Raw genomic sequence first — 13,610 nt, forward strand, 5'->3', positions numbered from 1 at the left:
TTGGACTATTCCCTGAAGACCTTAAAAGAGCGTACTACAGGGATACTGGCACATCAATGTTCATAGCAGCACAATTCACAATACCTGGACTGTGGAACCAACCCAGATTCCCTTCAATAGATGAATGGATAAAAAAATGTGGCATTTATACACAGTGGAGTATTACTCAGCACTAAAAAGTGACAAAATCATGGAATTTGCAGGGAAATGGATGGCATTAGAGAAGATTATGCTAAGTGAAGCTAGCCAATCCCTAAAAATCAAATGCAAATGTCTTCTTTGATATAATGAGAGCTACTAAGAACAGAGCAGGGAGGAAGAGCAGGAGGAAAAGATTAATATTAAACACAGACATGAGGTGGGAGGGAAAGGGAGAGAAAAGGGAAATTGCATGCAAATGGAAGGAGACCCTTATTGTTTTACAAAATTACATATAAGAGGTTGTGAGGGGAATTGGAAAAAAACAAGGAGAGAAATGAATTACAGTAGCTGGGGTAGAGAGAGAAGAGGGGAGTGGGGATAGTAGAGGATAGCAAAGGTAGCAGAATACAACAGTTACTAATGGCATTATGTAAAAATGTGGATGTGTAACCGATGTGATTCTGCAATCTGTATTTGGGCTAAAAATGGGAGTTCATAACGCACTTGAATCTAATGTATGAAATATGATATGTCAAGAACTTTTTATTGTTTTGAACAACCAATAATAAAGAGAAAGAAAAGAAAGAAAAAAAAGAAACACCATAATGTTGTGAAAATAAACTAACAAACATTGTTGAAATAGTAATACTGAATGGAGAAAGAATTTTAAGTATGACTAGCTTCATAATAACTATAAGTTCAAACTATGGTGATTTTTTTTTCATTAAAAGAAAAGAATGACTGTTCTTTATAGGTATAGCATCTCTGTGGTTCTTATTAACTACTATATAATAAAATTACAAATTATTGTTAGTTATACAATATTTTTATACATGTCCAAAATCATTATACATGTCCAAAATAGATTTTTCACATTTAAAGTACTTTATACATAATAATGATTTTTAATCACTTCCCACTGAATAAAACGATCACTATCCCCTTATTTTAGTGATTAGACACAGAGAAGTTTACCTTCTTTCTTATTGACACATGAATATAGAGACGGAGGTCAGAGTATTCATATAGATTTGGTTCTCATTCATTTCTGGCAAATGTCATTAGTAGTTTGTTTATTGGCTTTTTTTTTAATATTTACTTTTAGTTTTTGGCGGACACAACATGGGGTGCTGAGGATCAAAACTGGGCCCCCCACATGCCAGGGAGTGCTGTACCATTTGAGCCACATCCTCTCTTGGGTGGCTTTTTAATGCAGTGCTGGGTGTTCAACCCAGTACCTCATGCATGCTAGAGAAGTGCTTTACCTCTTATCCATAACCCTAGTCCCCAAAGTCCTTTACTTATTTTTTTGGGGGGAGGAGAGTGTGTGTGCGTAGTGCAAGGGATTGAATCCATGGCCTTAATCAGCAAAACAAGCACTCTACTGACTAAGCTATATCCTCAGCTATGATCTATTGTCTTTTAACAGTGACAATGGAGCAGCCTGTCATTCAGTCTTTGATTCTGCACCCACTTGGCTCAGGTTGGAGGCAGGGCATGAAACCTTGACCAATCAGTCTCTTAGGTGAGAACTGTCCAACCCTCATGCAGCCAGTGATGAGGGGGAGGGCGTCCACAATCTTCTGTTCCCTTGGTGTCTGGAGCCCACCATTTTTTCAATCTTTTTGTAGGCTTCTGTCCTGGATCCAAGCCCAGGTGTCTGTGCTATGCAGAAACTGAAAACAAATCACAGGGAGAACACTGAGAACCCTGAGAGTCAGGAAATGGTAAGTGTGCCTTGTTATCTTGAGACTGGGTAGGAAGGTGGCTTAAAACTGACAGAAGTGGCAATGGTGGAAACTTGTAGTCATGGCTAGGGAGTCCTCATGGTCCTCTCCAGAGTCTTGTGGCCAGAGGGTCTCTCTGTGGTAACTTAGCGTTCACCTCCCTCTGACTAGTCTAGTGAGGCTTAGATCAGCAGTTGAAAACCTGGGCATTTTGTTCCATAATTGTAAGGTGTTTACAGCTTTTTTCTAAAGCCCTTTGTGGGCTTCCATGTTCCATGATTCCAGCATGTCTCCAGAATGCATAATGAAGACTGAGATAATTACCAGGAGAGAACCACAACTTCATTTGTTGTATTCAAGCATGAGAGAGGCTGCTGATTTTAGGGCTTGTTACTCATGAGGATTTGTTTGTTTGTTTGTTTATTATTTTATTTTGTGTGTGTGTGTGTGCGTGTTTGTTTGTTGTTTTCTTTTTGGAACCAGAAATTCAACCCAGAGGTGTTCATCCACTGATTCACATTCCCATCCTTTTTTAATATTTTTATTTAGAAACAGGGTCACTTTGAAGTTCTTAGGGCCTCACACATTTGATGATGCTGGCTTTTAACTCATTCTCTTCATGAGTCCTGAGATTTTTAAATGTAGCAGAAGCAGTATCTCAAATCCAGAACAAAACCCTGAAATCCAGAACTTCAGCTTATCTCTCCATAGGTCTCAGAATAAACCCCTAGTTTTCTAACTCTCTGTTCACATATCCAAAACTAGGGTTCTCTGTTCACAGAGAATAAGTTTAATAATGACCATGTAATGCAGATAATGGGCCTCACTCAAAGACACCTGGTGGCTAACTGAAAGATGTTAATGAGCACCATTAAGGCCTATTTCAAAAGTAAAAGACCTTGAATCCCACTTGTGGGAACACCTTCTACAAAGTCCTTTGTCCCAGGAGTGATTCCTTATTGAATTTGAAGGAAAAAAGATGGGTCACAGAAACAATAAAAGTGAACCCATATGGTATTAAGGATGCCTTTTCCAAAGCCTATTTTAAATGCATTATGCTCCATGTTCTGCCCAAAACCATCAGTAAACTTCTAAGATGGCACACAAAAATGATTTTTTTTTCTGATATCAATCCTTATACAACATGGTGGCCATTCTATTTCTTCTTGCTTAAATAATTTTTTTTCTTCAAAATTTATGAAAGAAACACCCAGATTCATGGAAAACTGAGAAATTTTGGTTCATCTAAAAACTTCACTTTCAGCATTATTAATCATTATTTCCCAATGTTTTATTTCAAATGCATGCATCATTTGTAATGTTTTTCTTGAAGAACTGGAGGGCATTTTTAAATTATTTTAATTTATAATTCTGAGATTTTTCACATGAGAAAAAAGCAGAATAATATTAGGTGACATTAAAAATAATGAATCTCTCTTAAATGAGGTCTATGTGTCCCATTTAAAATTTTTTTAAAAACTGTAATGGGTCATCAATTGAGGGTGTATTTATTTATTAATTAATTTGTTTATTTACTTATTTATGGTCAGACCATTTCATTAAAATAACCCACAGAAGGGGCTGGGGTTGTGGCTCAGTGATAGAGCACTCACATATCACATGCAAGGTCTTGGGTTCGATGCTCAGCACCAAATAAAAATAAGTAAATAATAAATAAATTAATAAATAAATAAATAACCACAGAAACATTCCAAACATTTCAGGAAACTCTTTTATTCTGGTGTGGCAGGAAAAAATAGAAGTGGGACTAACTTGAATTTAAATTACATGGAAGTTCAATCTCTCTCTCCCTCTCTACCTCTCTCTCTCTCTCTCTCTCTCTCTCTCTCTCTCTCTCTCTCTCTCAATCTCTGTACTGAGTTTTGACCCAAGGGCCTCATACTTAGAAGGCAAGCACTCTACATGCTGAGCTATTTACTCAGTCCCATTTTTTTGGGGGGAGAGAGACCAGGGATTGAGGTCAGGGGCACTCTAACACTGAGCCACATTCCTACCCCTATTTTGTATGAGTCAAATGAATATTTTTGTGATCTTTGAATGATATATGTTCCATTTAGAATTTGGACTTGCATATCTATTGCTACTTTTACATGTATTTAATATATATATATATATATATATATATATATATATATATATATATATATATATATATAAATTTCTCTCTCTCTCTCTCTCTCTCTCTCTCTCTCTCTCTCTCTCTTATATATTATTTTTGAATGGAGTTTTCTCACCCCTTAATAGTTCCTGAAAGAATCAAGACCCACAGTGCCACCTACTTCATCCTTGAACGATGTCTAGACAAATACAGTGAATATTTGAAATTCTCATGACCAGGAATTTCTGAAATGGAGATCCATCCGATCTCCTGTTGCTCATCATTACTGAACCAGATAGTTCCTTTATTGACTGGAATTCATAAAAATGGTGTAGAACAGAGATGCAATTGAGTTGGAGCCTGCTGGGAACTGGTCTTGGAGCAGTGGAGTGCAGGTGTCTGATAAAACATCTGTGGTGGAGCCATGTGGATCTGTCATTGGCTTCCAAATAACATGTGACTGACAATGGACAGTCAGTAGACCCTTATATGTAAAGGCCTCTTGTTTTGGGGAGAGGTTTGGGGGTGATAATCAGAGTCAGATTGCTACTCTAAGTAGAAAAGATGTATGGGATAGCAGCCCAGTTGGTGTTTTCTCTTGCAAAACCTGACTCATCACATGTGACAGTACTCCCTCCAGTGCTGTGTCCTAGTTTGTTGTAGGGACAAATGAAGCAAGGCACTGAAGATAGAAAGAAACAGTTTCATTTGGCTGCATCCAGGTTCAGAAAGCACAGCTTTTGCTGTTATTATTCAATCCCTCCAAGTTCAGGGAATTTCAGAGTTTTATACCCAGCATGTAAGTAGAGGGGCTCAGAAGTTTACAGTGTGCAGAAGTTCACATAAAAGCAGCTTTTTTCTTTCACTGTCTGGGCAAGTTAACCCTTCAAGGACAACACTTGAGAAGAGGAGAACTTCTTCTACCCTTTCATCCTCCCTCTGCCAGCTCTTACCATGGAGCCAATTTGTAACTTATCTTAAAAATGTAGACATCTCTGTGAAGCCTAGCTCAAGGCCAGAGGCCTTGTTTGCAATTTCTTCAAAGTACTATACTGGATATATTTGTGAAAATAGTAAGGGGGTGTCCAGCACCTTGGCCAGTGGCCAAGTAAACAGGGCAACACAAAAATAGAAAGTTTACCTACATTGAACTATTTTGCAGAGACTCTTTGGCTGACAGTTCCCAAATCAGCAATGGTGAAGTGGACTTTTCTGTGGAGAAAGCGGGTACCACTACATTGGGCACCCCTCTTCCTCCAGGGAGAATCTTTTCTGCTGTCCTTTAATAAAGCTTCAACTTTCCACTCTAAACTTGTCTTCATGTGCTTCTCTGGTGTTATACTTCAGCATTGGAAAAGGAAGGCCTCATTACCAGTAAATAGCCATAACAATAACAGTGAAAGGACAGAGATAATGCCAAAAGTAAATTCAACATTTAGAATTGAAGATAATAATAATCTTTAGTGATAAGAATTCCTTAATTTAATACTTTAAAAATAATAACAACATGTTTCCATGGAGCAAATTTGTGACATTGCAGTCAAGGGGAGAAATAAAAAATATCCATGCATTTCTGCCCCTTTCAATTCTTTATTCACTCAAATTCTTAATACAACTTTACTCTATAGGTTCCGAATGAAGAAAACAACAATCCTTAATGATAGGCTCTGCAGTGGAGATAATCAAATAACACCAAGCAATTGTAGATTAATTAATTCCCAGAAAACAATTTTCGATTAATTCTGAACATTGCAAAACAGATTTAATCATGACAGGCTAGTGACAGACATTTCCTCTGAATGCTAAGTTCAAAACTCTCAAGCCTTTGGCTTTATGTCCTGCAGATGCACACCCACTCAGACAGCAGTAATCAGGTCCCAAACCAAAACAGGCTTTTTCTGGTGGGGAGTGGATGACCAGTTGAGTAAGAGGGTCACAGGGAGAAGTTGCATCTCTCAGAAAGATCAAGACAAGGTGATAGAGTTTGAGAGCAGTGAGGATCACACAGAGAATAGGAAAATGATGGCAAGTGATGGGATGTCAGTGTAGGTCCACATCAGGCTCTCCTGCTGGAGTACATACTTTTTTAGGCTGGCTAAATCACTGTTTATTAGCTCTATTTTTTATACTAATTTTGTTTTTATTTTTTTATTTTTTACCACACCTTGTAATTATCAGGTGCCACCAGATTTCTCATTTACCCTGAGGTCAGAAATAACTGGTCTGGTGGTCTCCATCGTGATATTCTCACCTTTCACTCTTATGAGGAGAGGAAAGCCTGCCAGCGACTTTATTCAGTTTACCAGGGTGAGGACAAGTAATTTGTCTGAGGCCATATTAGAGGACTCTGTGGGTGTGCCTGGTGAAAATTGACCTCTAATAATAACCTCAGGTTTCAAAATGGAGTTTTTTAAATGGAGTGAGAAACTGATGTGACTCCCTTTTTGAGAAACCAGCCACCTCAGAGCAAAGCCTGTCCAAAGGGGGGAGTTACCCTTTTCCATGGAAAAACTCAGAGTGCTCCTAGGCATATACTAACCCTGCTGAGTTGTTTGTCTGTAAATAACTGGAGAGATCTTCCATGCCAAGTGATCCTGACTCAGTTACACTAGGTTAGGACCCATAGCAACCCCCTAGCTACCACAAAAAGCATGAGACACAGAAAATACCTGAAAAACCAGGTGACCTTCCCAGTAGTTTTGTTGATTGGTAACATGATTAGGCAAATTTATCATATACATTCTTGCAACCTCTCATGGCCTAAACCACTCAGTTCAAATATATCCACAACTTGAACTAACCAATCACCCTTACACAACTTGTTCCTGCCATTGAATGTGCTAATCAATGTTAAGAGTTGTTGTTTGACTTTTCTGTGATGTGAAATGATTGGCTATGTGTTGTTGTGATGCATACAATATCCCCCCAAATCTATTAATCCTCAATGAATTAAGGGTCAAGACTGACTCATTGGGACCACTGTATCTGAAATGGTTGTGAGTCCAGGCTTGAGCTTACAATAAACACTCTTGTGTGACTGCATCAGATTCAGCTCCTGGAGGTCTATTGGGGTCCCATGAATCTGGCATTAGAAGAGTTGCTTAGGTTCAGGCCTAAGGCCATTCTCACACAACCCCTTTCACCTTGACAGCTCTTCTGCAGATAAACAGAAGCCATAACACATAACTCCTGTCTTCATAAACTCTATCTCTTGAGTCCAGTGTCATTTCAAGTTCTGGGTTTAAAAAGACATATTCATTTTCCTTGATGTTTTCAATAAGTCACACAGAATTCTTAGGAATGGCTTGGAAGGATAACAATGTTATATTGCAAAACTTCATGAACTTTCAAATTGCTTGCTGTGTGTGACTGACCAGTATGTGAAAGGCCTTGGGAATATGTGAATATATTATGAATATAATAAAACTCTTGAGACTTTTTTCTTACTGTACACACATCCTGAGGCCAAATGAGGCTGCTTACTAGAGGTCATTTCTCAATGAAGAGATAGTGATCATAAAGGAATAAATTAACCTATATATTATAAATAAATCTAATATATATTTGATTAAAATTGATGACATATATGGCCATGCCAAATAGTTTGCTGAATCATTTCAATTACAGTTATTTAGTTATTTTAATGTTTTGCTTACTGTCTGCATTAGAGACATCGTTGACCTGCAATTCAGGAAAACTTTTAATTCTAGCACTGAATTTATCAGGTTTTGACACTTTGATATATTACTTATTGCCATAGGATCTCTTGTTCCTCAATGTGTATATTTATAAATTTACACATTCTAGAAGGTTTTAGAAAGATAAAAGAAAATATGTATTAAAAGAGTAGTTTAAAAAGCTCTTTAATATACCATTGCTATGGTTATTAAATAGCATTTTCTTTTTAAGAATGTATTAACCTGGGGCTGGGGATGTGGCTCAAGCAGTAGCGCACTTGCCTGGCATGCATGCAGCCCAGGTTCGATCCTCAGCACCACATACAAACAAAGATGTTGTGTCCGCCGAAAACTGAAAAATAAATATTAAAATTCTCTCTCTCTCTCTTTAAAAAAACAGAATGTTTTAACCAGCAATATGTATACAACAATAACATAATAAATAAATATGGTACAAACAAATAAACATATCTTAATAAATGTTATATGATTTATTTTATAATAATATTGGTAAAATATACCCAGAGATGAAAATAAACATTTAAATAATGATACATATACATGTCCATTTTTATTAAGGTATAGTGAAATACATCTATTTTTGTAATATACTTTTGTTCATGAAAGCATCATAAATATTATTATCAAATATTATTGTAGCTGCACAAAATTAAAAATCCAAATTGTACATATATCAGTAAATAAATGGCGTTTAGTGACTGAAATTTCTGAGTCTGTTATTGTGAAACACAAATATTCAGTAAAATATGTTCTGAAGAAAACCTCAATTTGAAAATGTAAAAACATAGAAAGGAGTATTTAGAGTTGTTTTACCATGAGATTAAATTAAAATACCTTTGATACCCAATCAAATACTCTGAAGTTTTTGCTCTTAAGAAATACATATGAAAGAATACAGCAATTCTGTCTCTGGGTAATGCAAGCATAAGAGAAAGATGATAAGAATATTAAGTAAGCCTCAAAAATCTGAGGATCATGAAATAAATAAATTCTTGGCAAGAAAATATCAATCAATTTTGATGTAAAGTCAAAACTAATAAGCATTCTAATTTACCAAATCTTAATGATTTTATATATTAGAGAAAAGAAGTCAGAATTTTAAGCAAATACATGAGAAATGGGTGTGCACAACAAGGTTTAACCTCAGAAAATTTTATACATCCCCTGTGTCTGTCCATGTGTCTCTCTCATGTCTTTCCAGTGTGACATGAAAAAAAAAATGGAGAACAAGTTTTTGAGTAATTGTATTTAGGTCTTAAAAAAGTTAAAGAAAATAATTAGCTCTCTTTATCTATTTTTAGAAGTAATTTGCCTTCGTATTTCTTCAATAATTAATGATTACCCTGTGCTTGTTGCTGATAATACAGAATGTGTAGAACCACCCAGAATGAGAGCACTATTTAAATAATGTCAGAACAAAAAGTGCTACAGAAGAGTAGGAACTGAAAAACAAGGCCAAAGCCAGCGGAGGACCACACAGCATTTAGGGGTATATCAAAGAGGAATGGAGTTGGTCTTAAGAGGTCTGACTTCCCTTAGCCAAGACAAATAACTAGTACAAACTGTCTTAAAATATTTTTCTTCAAATCTTATAATTTAATGGATACATGGTAAGAATCCATAAGTTAAATGTAAACTAGCAAATTTACATTCATTTCTGGGACACTTTTACTTCTAGTTCTATAGATTAATTAATTTTAATGCCTTTCTAGATATGGTAGATAACTTTTTCTTATTCAACATTTATCAGGTAATTTACAAAGGACTCCATTTCAGAATTCAGTCATTTTTAAAAATTCATAAAGCAACAGATGAAATTGTTTAAAACACAGACACAGTAATATAACAGGATATAAATTCTGTGTAGACACCATGGTCTTTCAGTTTAGCTCCTAGTTTAAAGAAAGCTTAACTGGCTTGTGTGTTTAGTTTTAAACCAAATTTTATTTTTTCATGTTCTAGCTCTCCTTTTCTATATCTCATTTCTCTCATTTTAGAATCATGTTAGGAAAATTTAATGTCCTTGTCTAATCTTCTGTTTTCATTCTGAAGGATCTTTTCAACATTATCTTTCAGGTTTTATAATGGTCATCTATTTAAAAAAAAAATTAAACTTGTTCTTAATATACAAATTCTCTGCCTTCATTTTTGAGTTTTGCACCTGGTGAGGTGTGATTCATTGAGTTCAGGTTTGAAAAAACAATCTTTAAGTTATAATGTTTCAATTATATATTTTAAGATAAAGAAACAGTTTTAAAGTTACCGTATTTGCTATAATTTTTTAAGTACAATAATTTTAAATTACAAATATTTTAACTACATTAAATTTCTTTTTCATTTGGCAATCCTAATGAAGGCGTAATGGCTCATTCTATTTTTACTTATAATTTTATTCTATTAAATATACCTTTTCATTTATTATTCATGCAAAATTATTAATAGAAATTCATCACTGGTTAAGAGACATGAGTCAGCCAAGAGGCAAGTTAAATAAAAATTCAAGTTTATCTCCATACACAACATAACTCTCTAAGCATACTTTTTGCTGGAAAAAAATACTTCAAGATGGCAAGTAGCACAAAGAACTGTGCTGAAGGCTGAAACTGATTCTGAAAGCTAATGCCTCTCCCACAGCACACCATCACAAAGTGAAGATTTCTAAAGTCTGGGAGACTAAGGTGGATATTTTTGATGGAAACACGTACTCTTGTGATACTAACAAATTGTAGAGAAAAAATGATTGATAAAACCCATGAAATGCAGGAACCCCAGAGTTCTGAAAACTATCTCAGATGTAAGCCACACAGTATACCTGCCTGACCATTAGATTTTGTTCACTTTAGACCTTTTAGTGTGGGAAATAAACATTGATTAAATAAATCACTGATATGTGGGGTTCTAAACAACATTTATTTTCTCAACTATACAGTCTAAAACATTACTCATAATGGATTAAAGCACAAGTATCTGGGACATATTTTTCAAGGCTTTTTAATTTTATTAGAATATACATTTAATGTGCCACATTCTTTTCCAAATTTCTTATGGAACAATATCAAAGATTTGACATTATGCTTGATGATACTTAGGGAGTCACTTAAAGAACTGTAGAGTCATTCCACTCACGCCAAGATAATATCATATTTACATAAAGAGTGAGTTTTTAGGTTATTTGTGGTATAAGGCACAGATTCTATTCAAAACATTAGCAAAAGAAAATACAATCATTGTCAGATGAAGTCCTTATATATAAAAATAAAATAACTTAAAAAAATTCCAAGCTGGGCATGGTGGCGAATGCCTGTAATCTTGGTTGGCTCTAGAGACTAAGGCATGAGAATTGCAAGCTCAAAGCCAGTCTCAGAAATTCTGCAAGATTAAGTCTCAAAAACAAAAAAGAAAGAAAGAAAAAAGAAAAGAAAGAGCTGATGTTTGGCTCAGTAGTTAATCACCTGTGGGTTCAATTCCTGATTTAAATAATAATACTAATAATAGTTCTAAATGACATCATGATAAACACAATAAAAATTAGTAACTGAACTTATTTTTTGGTGGTACTGGGGATTAAACCCAGGGCCTTGTGTATGTGAGGCCAGCACTCTACCAACTGAGTTATATCCCCAACCCTATAACTGAACATCTTACTAGACTCTAGCTTCCTTCTGTGACTTTTGTGTTTTTGCTATTCCTTCTATTATTCTATACTTTCTGCCAAAATTTTCTTCAGAAATGAAAAACTCACTCCTTCCACAAATGACCTTCATAAAGGAAAATTTCTGGACATCTTCACCCCTTTGGTAAGGATTGTCAAGTCTTCTGTTATGAGTTAAAAACTCTATCCTGTTCTTTAATTTGATACTTCTGCCTGTTTTCTATCCTTTTGTTTAAAATTGTGGTTTATAAGTGTATAGTTACAATTATGGTTTACATTGCTTCCTTGTCTTAGAACAAATATGCCTTTTGCACACTTATCTCTAAACACCAAAACTCATGCTTTCATTTTTCTTTGTGTTTTGCTACATCACCAAGGTGGCTACAGGTCTTAATGCAAGCAGTTTCTGTTTGATCGGATCCTGGCTTCCTCCCTCCGATGTATGGTGTCCAAATTTTTTTGAGCTTGGTGAGACTTTTAGTGAGGTTACATGTCATATACCAGTTTTGATGTAATGAGATGTTTTTTGAAAATGTGGTGCACGTGATAAGTGGATGTTATATTGGGACTTCATGGGGATAAGTGACTGCAGTGTCTACCTGTCCTGCTATGAGGTCTTCTTCATAGTACAAAACATTGTCTTATCCCTTGTTTACAAAACTTGAATTGATGGGGTATACGAAACCAAGGTTCATGTAGTTCTGATCTCAAAAGTTATGACCACTGCATGTCTACATTGTATAGAGCGCTTGCTTTTTTTCAGGGCTACTTTACTTTAGAGAACTCTGAAAATTTCTTTTATAACATATAAGTAAAGAAAACAGGGCTGGTGATGTGGCTCAAGAGGTAGTGAGCTTGCCTGGAGTGTGTGTGGCCTGGGTTTGATCATCAGCACCACATACAAACAAACATGTTGTGTCCGCCAAAAACTAAAAAAAAAATAAAATTAAATTAAAATTCTCTCTCTCTCTCTCTCTTTAATAAATAAATAAATAAATATTTTTTTAAAAAAAAAGAAAACAATGTTGGGCATGTTCAAATTTTCCAGAAAAATCTGAGAGCAATTATTAATGATTGACAGATAAGCAAACTGAGAATCCCCGAGTAAAGTGATATATCATAGTTTATAAAGTTACTAAATGAGAAAAGCTAAGATTCTAATGAAATCTAGTTAAGGTTTTACACCTAAAAAATACTATAATATTCACAAAGTCTTACACCTAATACATTATGAGGCAAGGCTATTACTTTATTGGCTTCTCCATTTAATATTTTCATTTTAGAAACATTTTATTAGTAGAAATAATAGTATTTCTGATGATACATATATAAGAAAATATTCAACACCTTCAACATCCACAATGTTCATTAGAAACAATGTAGAGTTTTTATACCTTTATATCAGATTTTTAGAAAAAGCATTTATAATCTGATAGTAAAATCATTTTTTAAATTGTGGTAGTATAAACATTGTTGTAGCTGCATTCATGTAGTGTGCTGTGATGCCCTTCAGTATATGAATTGATAAAGAAAATGTTCTTTTTATACAAAATGGGATAATGCTCATCATTTAAGAGAATGAAATCATGGTATATGCAAGTAAATGGATGGAGCTGAAGAATATTATGCTAAGTGAAGTAAGCCAATCCCCCAAACCAAATGCTGAATGTTTTCTCTGACATAAAATTTCTGATATGTAATGGAAATGAGGGAGAAGCATGGGAGGAAGAGAAAAAACTATAGATAAGGCAGCATGGAGGAAGGGAAAGAAAGGGAGCATGGGGATAGGAAAGTGATGAAATGAGATGGATGTCATTATCCTAAGTACATGTATGAAGACATGAATGGTGTGACTCTGTTGTGTATAAGAGATATGAAAAATTGTACTCTATTTCAGTAATATGAATTACAATGCATTCTACTGTCTTTTATAATAAATTAAAATAAAATCTAAAAATTATGTTATAAAAGATTGTGAGCAAATTCAGAGGAAATCAAATATTTAAATACAAAAATAAAAAATCATGTTTATATATGTTGAAATGTTGTATATATTCCATTGTGGAGTTTGTAAAACTCAAGAATAACTATAACATATTATGAAAAAGAGCAAATACTTTTGAAGCAACTAAAATATATTCATTTATTAAAAAATAATATATTGTCTCATTTAAATCTATTCTTTGAGTGAGATGCAGAAAGACAGAATACAAAGAGTGATTAAGAAAGTAAAACAAAATAGGTAGAAGTGAAAAACTAAATATACAAATGAA

The sequence above is a fragment of the Callospermophilus lateralis genome, unplaced genomic scaffold (assembly GCF_048772815.1).
Source record: "Callospermophilus lateralis isolate mCalLat2 unplaced genomic scaffold, mCalLat2.hap1 Scaffold_116, whole genome shotgun sequence".
NCBI lineage: Eukaryota > Metazoa > Chordata > Mammalia > Rodentia > Sciuridae > Callospermophilus > Callospermophilus lateralis.